A 12,863-nucleotide genomic window follows, 5' to 3' on the forward strand; every position below is an offset into this window, starting at 1 on the left:
CAGGACAGATCATGGACAGCCTGAGGGTCCCCTTATCAGGAGATTGGGTTTCTAACTTGAAAGTGGATGAGGAGGAAGAATTATTAGTATAATGGTTAGATTAAAAAAAGAAAAAGAACTTGTACACCGGTTATCTGGAAATGTTAGTAAATCAGAGTACGTGATCCCATAAATAGCTGAGTTTTACCTGGGTGCTGATTAACAATGGTCACATGACTTCCCACAAGATCCTTATGTTCCCTGGAGGATATTGCTTAAGAGAATTGCGCTTCTGGATTGCTGGGGCAGAAAAAGGGAAGGAGCCACAGGTGAATCTCTACGGTTCCTTAGCAATAAACTCTTGCAATGAGAACAACAGAGTGACTCATGGAGAAAGCACTTCTGCCGCGGTGTGCTTTCTCGAGATTGCCATCATCGCCAAGAAAAAAACCATATCCTTGTGGCACTTGGCCAGGGTACTCGGGCATCTGCACAGCAGATGTGCTTCCCTCAGACTGGATGCAGTTGGTTTCCCAGTGGGCTGCATGGAGAGGACAGGATTACATCGGGGCCCTGGGGTGGGACGCATCTGTATTCATGCCGAGGTCTGCCATTTCTGTCTGTTCCCTAGGGGCAAGGGGATTTCAAGCCTCAGTTTCTCCATCGGTAAACTGGAAAAAACCAATCTGGCCTCAGAGTGTTGTTAAATAACATAAAGCAAGAAATCATCTGGAAAATAGGAGTTCTGGAAGAGAGGGGGGGTATCATCATTGTGGGGGCTAAATTCTGCCTTCACATTTTAAGAGGAGGTGGAAGATGAGGAAAATGTGCAGGGAGCCATGTCTTCTCCCAGTCATGTGGCTATATACGCTTCCAGGGTATGCAAAGTCTCCGTCAAGGAATAGCTGGCAACACACTGGTCTTCCTGGCACAAGCACCTGCCTTCCTCTGGCTGTCTGGCTCACCATTTAGCAACGAGATTGACTGCCCATCCCACGGATGACACTGTTATCACTGCCAAGGAACTTGACCAAAGAGCTGAACCTGGAGAGCTGATGAACAATCCTAGGAAAGAAATATTTGCACAGATCCATTTAACCCAAAGGTAGAGGCCTGTCACTTCAATGAACGACAGAAGCAAAAACTTCCCAAGTCCATGCACATGGATTCAACCCAACAGGAAAAAAACAAAAACAAGGAATGGAAATAGGTATCAAGTGGATATGATATGACTATGGAGCCCATAATCTTGGGTAGGGGCTGACTGAACAAATTTAGCCCTAAGTTCATTGAAAGTCTTGATATCGGGGAACATAAAATATATTATGCAAGAAGTCTAGCAGGGTAACAAAGGCACTGTGCCCAAACCTCAGCAGGGAGCAACTCTTCCTGCCAAACGAGACTCAAATCCTCTTCAAGGGCCATGGCAGAGGATAGTCACCAGGAAGTAGGATGCATTTTTCCAAGAGAGCATAGACAAGAGTACTTCTATTCTTAAAAGACAGCTCCCCACCTCCAGTGTTATTAGCAAATAGACGATTAAGGTAGAATTTTAGAAAGTTCACTATAGGGAAAATTCAGCTTCCACAGAAATCAAATTATAAAGAAGCACTTTCACTGTCTTTTTAGTAGGTCCTTAAGCAAAGGCAAAGAACATTCTGTGATAGTGTGAAGACTCTATAGGAAGGAGCAGGCATTGCAGGACCCATTGCCCAGATGAGATGACCTAGAACACATAAAAGACTACTAGAGAGGAAAAATCAACACGGAGCAGGGCTAATCACTCACCCACAGAGCAACCACAACCCCAGTTTCCTAAAAGACAGTGAATATAGAACCTAACATCAGAGTATAAATCAGATGACCTAGAACACATAAAAGACAACTAGAGAGGAAAAATCAACACGGAGCAGAGCTAATCTCTCACCCACAGAGTACCATAACCCCAGTTTCCTAAAGGACAGTGAATACGGAACCTAACATCAGAATATAGCCCTCATGACTGGCTGACTGCATTCATATAGAACCTCCACATCACTTTCATCATCATCATTACAGAGCATGGAGTCAGTCATAAAGTCACTCAACAAATCACTTGTCACTTTCATAAAATCCTAAGACAAAGAACTACTCTGGTTAATGACATTAAAAAAGTTCTAGCTTAAAAAGATACTATCTGACAATTATCAGATTCTGGTATCCAGTGTGCATGAAACCATACAAGCAATCCCATTAAACACAAGGACCACTGTCATGCTTATTCTTCTCTAGGCATGTTATTAATGTTTATTTATCTCTAGGTTAAGCATAAGACTGTGCTCAGTCTTTCACATGTGGTACAGATGTGGAGGGTACCATGCAGATGTCTGTTCAAGAGAGAACTTGCCATTTGGTTACAAGGAGAGAAAGCCCCCAGCACTAACACTGTCACGTGGTATCTCAGCTTTCAAGCCAAGGCCATGTTCTTCCTGGACACCCTCTAGCCAATGACTAGGCATGCTGGAAAAACTAAATCTGGCCATTGTTACCCAACAATGGGATACCTTTAACAAGTAAACTTTGTTACTGAGAACCAGTTGGGTTGACAATGTTGAGGTCTGAATTGTGTCCTGAGCCTCTCCCTTTCTTGTTTCCCTCTGTCTTTTCATTCATGTCATCACTGTATCATGTTTTGAAGACTTTCTCTGCCCAGTCCTGCTTTCTCTCTTTGGCATCTGTCATAAACTATGAACTATTTAAATTCCTAACTCCATTTCATGAGTAACTTCTAGAGGATGCAAGTGGAAATCATATGGCATGTTACTAAACACAACTACCACCTTCCAAAGTAGATGGTAATACCCCACTTCACAAATTAGGAGGCTGAGGGTCAGAGAGAAAGGTAGGGGAGTTGTTACTCAAACCCAGGTCTACTTGACCAGGGAGAAAGAAAAAAACAAACAGATGGCAAGTTTCCCTCTTCAAATTTGTAAATAGAAAGGGAGTTTTTTGGCCACATGATCTTTATCTGAATGGGGAGAAGACAGAAACCCAGAAAAGGTGGCCCAGTAGGGGTTCACCTAAGTGCAAGGGAGTTGTGTTGCAAGACTCTGGCCTCGGAGGTTTAGAGTAGGAGCTGTTCCCACTGTGTACCATGTGCCTTTCCTTACGTGATCCCTTTACAATCTGGTAAAACCTGTAGGTCCCTCCTCAGTGAGATTTTCAAAGGCATAAAATGAATATGTAAGATTGCAAAGCAAATCAATGTCATTAAAATAAAGCTACCCAAATATTGTTTTATATCTATAATAGGGTAATATATATGCTACTATATTACTGCATTAAATAAGATCTAGCAGCAAGTCTTACAAGTACTAGAATCTTGCAGTAGTTTTCATTTAGAAAAGATTTTGAGATGTCTGCAACAACTTCAATGTAGTGTGGAAAACCCATTATTTATGCTAGTAACAAAGTTACTACAGTTGTTTCTTACATTCATCATTAGAAAACATGCTAGATGTCAGTTAGAAATTAGGGAAATAAAGATGTAACTCTCTCCCCTAGATTAAGAAACTTTTCAAAGAACTCTGATGATACCATTGCAAATTGTAACTTAATCTAAGCATCACCATCATTACCAAAGTGTCAGAATAGAGACCCTTAAAGAAGACCAATGAGCACTAGGAGCCATTAAGGGATCTCCCAGAATAAGTTATAGAAAGTAACCCTGTTTTTTGGATGGGGTCAGAGATGAATGGATTGGGAAGCACCTTACATAGTCATTTCATGCCTGAAATGACCTTGCTCCAAGTTTTTTGACATATTTTTTGAGGTAAAAATATATGAGCTGGACAATAATGCAGTTGGTTGAGTTTCTCCCCAGTTCAGTCACAGTCTCCAGAAGGCCAGAAGGAGGGAGTTTATTCCAGTTGCATCCTGAGGAACTCAGCCCTCAACCTCACTGCTCCAACAGTTTTTTTTGTTTTTTTTTTTTTTTTTCAGACACTTGGATGAGGACCTAGAAAACCAGCTGAGCCAATTCTCAAAAGACATGAAGCCAGAAAGCTTGGTAAATACTCTAAATAGCAGTCAAATTTTTCTGCTAGAAAGCCAGAAAAAAATGAACAAAATTCTCAAGAAGGAATTTAATAAAGATGGATGCAAAATCAGACCTTGAAATTTACAAGTATAACTTAAGTCACGGAGGACAGGGAAGAAAATGCTTACAAGCAGCCTATGTGGTGTTAGACATAAGGTCGCTAATCTGTCACAGATGTAAACCCATGCTACCCTAGTGTGAAAAAGCTATTGTCCAGAGCAAGGGAGGTGAGATTCTTTCTCTTCTGTAAGCTGGTCGGCCCCAATCCAGGGGTGGGTTGGGGTGTGTGCTATACTAGGAATTACACTCAAAGGACTTGTAATAAACAGGATTGTATTCAGATGAAAACCTAAGGCTCTTCGAGCCACAACATTTGGTCTAATAAAGAAAACTTTTGGAGCAAGACAGGGAGATAAGATCACTTCCCACAAAGGTCATCATGCAGAAGAACAGGGGTCAGCAAATATTTTCAACAAAGGAGGCCAGGAATACACCAGAGGACCACAAGAGGAAGAAGAATCAACATTTCCAGTTTTGCAGATATATGGCACATTTGCTTTCTTTCTGTCACTATGACACACTCTGCATTGTATGCAAAAGTAGCCAACACATACTATGTAAATGAATGAGTGCGGCTGTGTTCCAATAAAACTTTATTGACAAAGACTGGTGGTGAGTTAGATTTGGCCCAGGGTCATAGTTTGCCAACTCCTTGATACAGAAAGAGAAAGGACATCAATTAGAGTCTACACAATGCCATGTATTTGCCACTATCTCATGGGGTGCTCATAGAAAACCTTTAAAGTAGGTCATATCTCCCATTTTCATGGATGGGGAAACTGAGACTCTACATATTCCTCTATTGGTATATTTTCTATATGAGCTGTTAAGAAAATGTCCCCAAATCGCACAGTTATGATGCAATAGTCCTATGATTCTAATAAGGTTTCACCATAGCATTCCTACGGGAACTGGGGAGTACTGTATCCATCATGATCTATCACCATGGTCATGATCTATCACCATGGTCATGATCTATCACCATGGTGACAGAAAATAGTACATCTGCAAGGACCTAGTCCCAGAAGCATCCTGATAAATGCAAAGACCATGAACCCAGCCATAGAAGTCACGGGGTTGCACGTGATGATGAGGTCACCTATGGTCCCCACTCTTCATGGTAAAAAACCATAAGAGTTCTTCTATTGCTTCAAGTATTTTTTTTTAGTTGATGATTCATTAGCCACAGAGGCGTTTTCCACTGTACCACTTACCACACAGTACTTCCTGCTAAGAAGAAGGTCAGGGTCTCTGGGTAGATGCCGCATCAGGGGCAAACAATGCAAGAACATCTCCCCACCCAGGCAGCAGACCTGCTTTCCCCTTTACCTCTAAGCCCCTCCCACTAACTCGGAAGGCTCAGTGGCTCTTCAGTCAAACAAAAGTAGTCACACCTGCCTCTGTTCTCTATCCACCATGCCACTGTCACACCTAGGACCACATTCATTTCCCAGAAAAGACCTTCTTGATAGCACCAGCGGCTATCATTCCTCCTGGTGCCCAACCAATGCCTAAAGTATATAGGCTTACTCAATAAACATGTTTGATTAAACTTCACTGAAGCCTATCTCAACAAAATGCATTCTTTCACCTACTTTTCCCATTTAACCTCAATAAAGGACATTTAGCAGGCTATCACTTTGTCTTACCTTCTAGGAGAAAGACACTGAGGTGTGAAAAGGCTGGAACTGATGGTTCTTGGAGGAGGCCTCCTCTCCTGTGCTCTGTGTCTCTGTCATTCCTTCACCACAGACCAGGAGGATACTTACAAGGACAACAGCCCTGATGGCAGGCAGCACAAGTTTCTTTAGTGATCACTAGAGGCTGTTTTTTTCTTTGTATTAAGTCAGTGTGTTAGAGCACTCCTGCAGCCTAAATAGGAAGCTAAAACCAGACAGGCTGATTCTGCCTGGTACCCACTTCGCCACTGTAGTGCTAGATTACCCTTCCTCGCCCTTCCTCATGAGTATGTATAGATTTGATGACTGGTGTCATCATAGACTCAAACAGTACAAAGAAGAAAGCAAGACTCTGAAGTCAGACAGACCTAAAATTAAATCCCGGTTATGTCACCTTTCAGCTCTATGACTTTAAGCAGATTGCTTGATCTTCCAAAACCTTGACTTCTGTATTTTTTAGTGGGCTTGTGAAGTGAGAGACATAATGGTCTGGGAGATGGGAGGGAGAAGCATTTGTAAAGTATTTATAAAGATAAGCTAGACGATGTTAATGAAGATAGAGACATAATCATGATGATGAAGGTAGGCAGGCAGACAGTTCGATAGATGACAGCAGCATACAACATCAAGCTTATTTTGTAGCTTGAAAAATTTAATTTCTAAATAATTTAGGGAAAGGAGGAATAGTGGTATGATCATAAACTTTTATCCTCTTTCCAGTTGAGGAAACTTGACTCAAAGATATTAGATAAAGCACACAGCTATACAGGGGCTAGATCTCATTGCATATCCTGCTTTGCTTGGTGCCCAGTAGACACTGGAAACTCAGTGAGCATTTGCAGACTAATTAACTGACAGCAACAGAATGTAGTCCAAAAAGCCAGCAACGTAACCAAGAGTACAGTTTTCTGGTTGAATTCAGGCAGGGTCATTCTGGTTGCATCTTACAGGGATCACTAGTTTTAGATGAGTTTCAGTGATTCCAATGGGTATTGCCTCCACAGCCTGGGAATTAACTCCATTCATTATCTAAAATCTTTCCATACAAGAAAGACTGGGACTCAAGAATTTAGAAATTTAACTGTTCCACTATAATGGTGATGGCCATTCTTAAACAAGGAAGGTCAAGTTCTCTTCTTGCCCTGAGAATGTTACAGAAATAGAATTCCATTTAGTGGCAGTCTCCTTACCTTCAGTTCTCATTAGTTTTAATGATATAGAACTAGGTTTAGTTCTATAAACATAGGGAACCAAAATGGCACAATGGTACATTAGGAGAGGGCCTTCAAAATCAGTTTCCATGAACTCAAAGTCATAAATTTTAGCTTCTTTGTTGCTTCATGTATAAAATGAAAATAATATTACTTGTTCCGCTCCATCTCAGTACTGAGGATTAACTGGGATCATGTATGTTATAGGGCCTAGCCTGGTGCTTAGCACACAGACTGTGCTTAATAAATATTCATCCATTTGATGGATGCACGTGTAGTACCTGCCACATTACATGCATAAGGTGGCATCTGCTCAGTTTAGTCCTTGCATTATACCTGGATCCCTAGAAAGCACTTAATACATGTTTATTCATTCAATGGAATACTTACTTACCCAATGACTGGCATAATAGTTGCTTAATGAATGTTCATTCATTCAGTGAAATCCTAGCAAAATACATAGCACTTAGTCGACACCCAATAAATATTGGTTGGATCCAAGTAGGGAAAATGGAACTTCATTCATCTGATGTGATTTTGCAATTCCATAAATATTGTACGCTGTTGCCAGTGCTTTAGAAAGTGAATCAACCGTTACTAAAATGTTCTCAGCTTGTGCTGGTTAACAAACCATTGTAAGCTATTTTGCAAACATACAACATTCCATGAATGCGCCATAATAACACTGGTAATGCTAAACACTTCCCTTCACTTCCAAGAACCCAAAGTGACAGGAGAGTGCAGAATATAAATTAATTTAAAACTCAATACAAGATCCATCTTCACAGAGTCAAATGCAGCTATACATACAATCCTTCCTATTCCTACCCAGAGCTCAAGTTGACAGTTGTTTGAGCAGATCACTGAGACAGTGAACCCAAATGTAGGCAGAGACTGTCAGGAATTAGAAATGCATATATGTGCATGTATATGTATGACAGAGTGTGTGTGTGTGTGCATACAAGTATATGTGTAATCATAAAAAAATCAATCTGTGAAAATTTTCATGTAAGCACTTTGCAACAAAACAATTCAAGCAATTATTTCAGTAAAAAAGGAAGTGACTTTTAATAATATAATTTCTCCTTTTAGAGTTCACATTCTCTAGAATGACCAGCAAAAAAAGACTAGAGAGAGGAAGATGTGCCTTCAACAGGCCATTTGGTTCCTCAGACTAAGATGAAGCCCTGTAGATGAGACAAACTCTAAATCCCTTAGCAGAGTAGGTGAGTGACCTTGAAGTTGAGTAGGTGCGTGCCCTTGAAGTTTAGTTCTGCACAATGTGTATGAGTTTCCCAGGCAGCAAAGGTGGAAGAAGAGGATTCCAGGTCTGAAAGGGAAAGCAGCTTTCAGATCTGGCAAGGAGTTTGCGATGACTGTGTCTCAGGTGCACAGGAGCAAGGGCTTAGTAACAGAGTGTGGAGACCTTGAAATATGGTCTGGAAGTACAAGTGGACTAGACCTACGAAAGGGCTGCATTGAACCCCTTTTGCAGCATTGTAGGGCACAAAGGAAATCATCCCCTATCCCTCTTGGTCCTTCTAGACTGGCAAGTAATCAAACAGGCATCAGAGAAAGTGATGCGAACAAATAAAAAATGTTTAGTGTTAACTTACAATCTTCTGTATACATGTGACAGACACAGCACTGCCCAGGTGACCTTAGATGCCATTTAAATAGCTTAGCCAGGACAAAGGAGGTTGGGGGTGGGGAGGGAAGGGGAGCAAAGGAGGTCACTTAGAGAGGTTACCCAGGAAGGCACAATAAACAGAGGTACAACTGTTATGCAGATTTAAGTTCTACCTTCTCCTCTGAGAAGAGTTAAGTCTAGGTCCTCTCAGTAACTGCTACTATTTGCATGTCAATATCATCCTCAAAAACAACCTCAGTACAGTCCTCAGAGCCCCTCCCATGAAATAAAACTTTTGCTAAAAAACATATTTGGGGTGGCAGGTTCTTGTCCTCTTAAAACACTATTTTCCACTCAACTGTTTATTATGGATTTTTTTCCTCTTTTTCATTCTCCCAGGATGTAAGTATGGCCACCTTTGTTCAGATCTGCAAATCTACTTTAGCACTTTACCCATAATCACTTCGAAACAGGTTCCCAAGGAAATAAAAAAGACACCCTACTACAAAGTTCATATCTGTTGTCAGCTCTAGGCTCCTTTTATACAAAGGAATTGTTCCAGCTAGGAGTCATACTGGAAAAGAAGGCTCGCCAGGTGTTTACAACAGAGGAGCTCTTAAGACAGGGAATAAGGTCCCGATGTAACTCCTGGAAAGCTGGACATGCCACCCTGTGGGGTCGGTGCGCTCCACACACACCTCAGAGCTAAGAGTCAGAGGCCAGCAGACTGTTGCTACCACATGGACCTACACCTCCAGTTCTCCAAAACATGGGTGACCGCAGTTCATGTTGTGAATCTGAGTCAATCCACAGAAACATGTGTCTACGGCCTCACTTGCGAAAAGTAATAACAGGACCCGGACTTCAACACACTTCCAACTCCCACGTCTCCTGGAATTTCATCTCATTGGTGGAATCTATTAGCTTCCAGAATTCCAGTGGCAAGGGAGGAAGAGAAACGACATCTGTAACCTTCCAGCCCTTGTGGTAAAGCAAGGTCCTTACAAAGAGGGTGAGAATGGAAGCCTGGTTCTAATCAAAGAGATCGCGCTGTCAAGGATAATTCTAATTATTGCCTGCTTAATAATTAAAGTATGTTCTCTTAAAAATCCTAGCCAGGGACCACATCTCCTAAGAACTGAATAGATTATTTTTGGTTACCTTATTTCCTTATTTATTTGTTTGTTTCTTTATCTATCTATTTACTTATTTATTTTAGTAAAATGGGAAGCATCTGCTTTCCCCTCTTCTCTTTCCTCTCCCTTTTCCCTTCTTTTCCTTTCTCTCTCCCCTTCCTTCTGACAATTTAGCCATAAATCCATTCACTGGGATAAAGTGGGTTTCTTGCTGAAGGTGGGAAACTGTGCTGGTTAAAAAGGGGAGGCAGATGTTCTGCTCCCCACTCTGTCTCTGGTGAATCCTCTCACCCTCTGCAACTCTGGCCTGTACCCCAGTTCTGTACGAATAAATAAATCTTTAAAAAGAAAAAAAAGGGGGGGAAGCAGAATCTCAGCCTTGGGGGTGGGGAGGACGCGGAGGTAGCCTGGCAGGAGGAGCTGGCTTCAACTGTGTGCAGAAGGAGCCATGTGACGGTGAAGATCAAATGTGGGTTCAGAGCCTAAAGGGGAGAAAAAAGCCTGCAGGCTGGGGGTATGACCCAAGTGGGGAATTAAAGCCCAAACAAGTTGAGGAGAGTACCCTCATGGGGGATAATCTGGAGAGGGGTGGCATCCTGGCCTGGGTGAGAAGGCACCCCTGCAAGGGAAGGGGAAGGCTGTCAAAATGGAAGGCAGATTACATACAGGGGTGCAAATCAAAAAGGAAATCTGGAAGGGACCAAGAGCCAGATTTTCCATGACAAGAGAAGGAAGTCTTAGTATGCAGAAGGTGGAAACTAGAATGACTCCTGTAGTGTTAGCCTGGAGCTAGAGAGTGAATTCATTATTTTCAATCTATAGGTGGGTAAAGGAATATAGAGAGGTGTGTGAGTGTGTGTACAAGTGTCTGTGAAAGTGTGCTTGAGTCTGAGTGGGTGGGTGGTGTGGATGGGTGGTGTGAGTGTGTGAGTACATGTGTATGTGAGTGTGTGTGTGTGTGTGTGTGTGTGTGTGTGTGTGTATCCTGGTTCTGTCTATACAGAGAATCTGGGAATCGTGACACCTCAATATAAATGACTACCCCAGCACCCAAATCTTGGCTTTCAAATGACATTCTTCACAGAAAGGAACCAAGGCGCCTTAGAAAAATGACAGATTCCAGGACTGGGGCAGGGAAAGAACAAGATGAACCTGGAACATCTTGTTGTGCCAGAAAGCAAGAAAGGACTCAAAGATTGATGGGGACATGTGCAAAAGGACACAGCAACCAAATTGAAAGGACACCCACTGGCCAAATCTGGAACACTTGGAATATCAAAATAAATAATGATAAAAACAATCTGAACTCATTGAATAAAATAGGAAACCATGAGCCCACATGATAAACAATTTAAAAATTGAACATTTGATCAAAAACAGGATATTGGTATCACTTCAAAGTATCTCCCCATGAAATCACAAAGGAAATGAAGAGGGTGAGTTTACTGTGGGGAAGCCTGCTCAGTGTCTCCCTGGGATGTGATCATAGTGAGGGGCCAGGCTGGAACTCTACACACAGCACAGGGAGCAGGCAGGACAGCATCACCTTCATGCTGCTCCTGCCTGAGATACACACTGCAAAAGACGTCAGACAAGCTCAAACTGAGGCACGTCCTGTGCCAGCCTGACCTATAAAGTCCAAAGTGTCCAGGTCGTAAAAATAATGAGAGACTAAGGGACTATTCCAGGAGAAAAGCAACCAAAGAGACATGCTAACTAAGGACAAAGATTTGCAAGTGGATCACTTAGAAGCACACACAAGACATTATAGAGATAACTGGCAAAGCTGGAGTGAAGTATCAGATAATGGTACTGGATAGAAGTCAGTGTCCAGTCTTGATGGTCACATGTGGTCATACCGGAAAATAGCCTTATTTGCCCTTTTAAATTTGAGGGGCCCATAAGACATCAGATTGTTAACTTACTCAGTTAACTCAATAAACTAATTTACCACAAAATAAGGACTTGCAACTCTTCTGTCAGTGTGTGAATATTTCAAAAATGATTTTCTTTAAAGATGTATACCCACGTGCCAGGGGAACGCAAGTTTATGAAATCAATAACCGAAATGTGCACCTACCTCACAGCATCAAGAGCACTTCATTTAAAGTCTCCAAACAGGCGAGAGTCCTATTTTTTTTCACATTAGATCTGGGAAATACAAAATGAAACTATTAATGCCTTTCCTGAAGGCCATGCTAGACCTACCCACTCCTACCTTTCATCTATCATAATGCAGAGAACAAAAACTTGGTTACGAGACCGAAAACTCAGGGTCTGGATGTCATTTTCCACACTTCCTAAACATGCTACTTTGGGCAACTGCTTATGCTCTGTAAGTCTCGGTTTCCTTAACTATAAAATGGAGATAATAATATTTACTTCACTGTATTGTTGGAAGTATTAAATACAATAATGGGCGTGAACCTGCCAACATAATGACTGGCAGAGAAGACGAGGGTTTGGGCTTTGTTTTCCATTGCACAACTTAATCTAATACGACCCAACAAGTTCCTTTGACCCTGACACCATTTTTTCTGCTTCTAAGTGGACACACTGGCTATTTGCTCACTCATTTTCACTCATGTATGCATTCGATGTTTGACAGCTACTTACGGAGACCCTCTGACATGGGGTACTATGACCCAAGTCAGAAAGAATAAAGCCTAAGCTACTTTACTTCCCCTGCAGAGAGGGTTCAGTGAGAAACAATGCTTTACATACAGCTGTGAATTATGAATTTAAATCAGTTTAATCATCCAACCAAGGGTGTGTTTGCATTTCATTCCCTCTCTCTGCTTGGAGCTATTGAATCCACCCACTTCTCCATCGCATACATATTTATTTTCCAATGAGTTCTGAAAGATTTCCAAGGTAGAGCAAGACACGGGGAATGCAGTGACGTCTGCCTCCCCTTGAGAATTAAGTCACTCCTTGATTTAATTCTTCCTGACATTTTCCCCATCGTTCTTTCTGCTCTTCATCAAAATGCATCGCTCTCAGAAAACAAATGTACTTATTGACTACCAGGACAATCTCAGAAATGATTGTAACTGGTCACATGTAGAGTTAAAATTAAAAAAAAAAAAA

The sequence above is a fragment of the Condylura cristata genome, unplaced genomic scaffold (genome assembly GCF_000260355.1).
Source record: "Condylura cristata isolate star-nosed mole 26May11 unplaced genomic scaffold, ConCri1.0 scaffold00006, whole genome shotgun sequence".
NCBI lineage: Eukaryota > Metazoa > Chordata > Mammalia > Eulipotyphla > Talpidae > Condylura > Condylura cristata.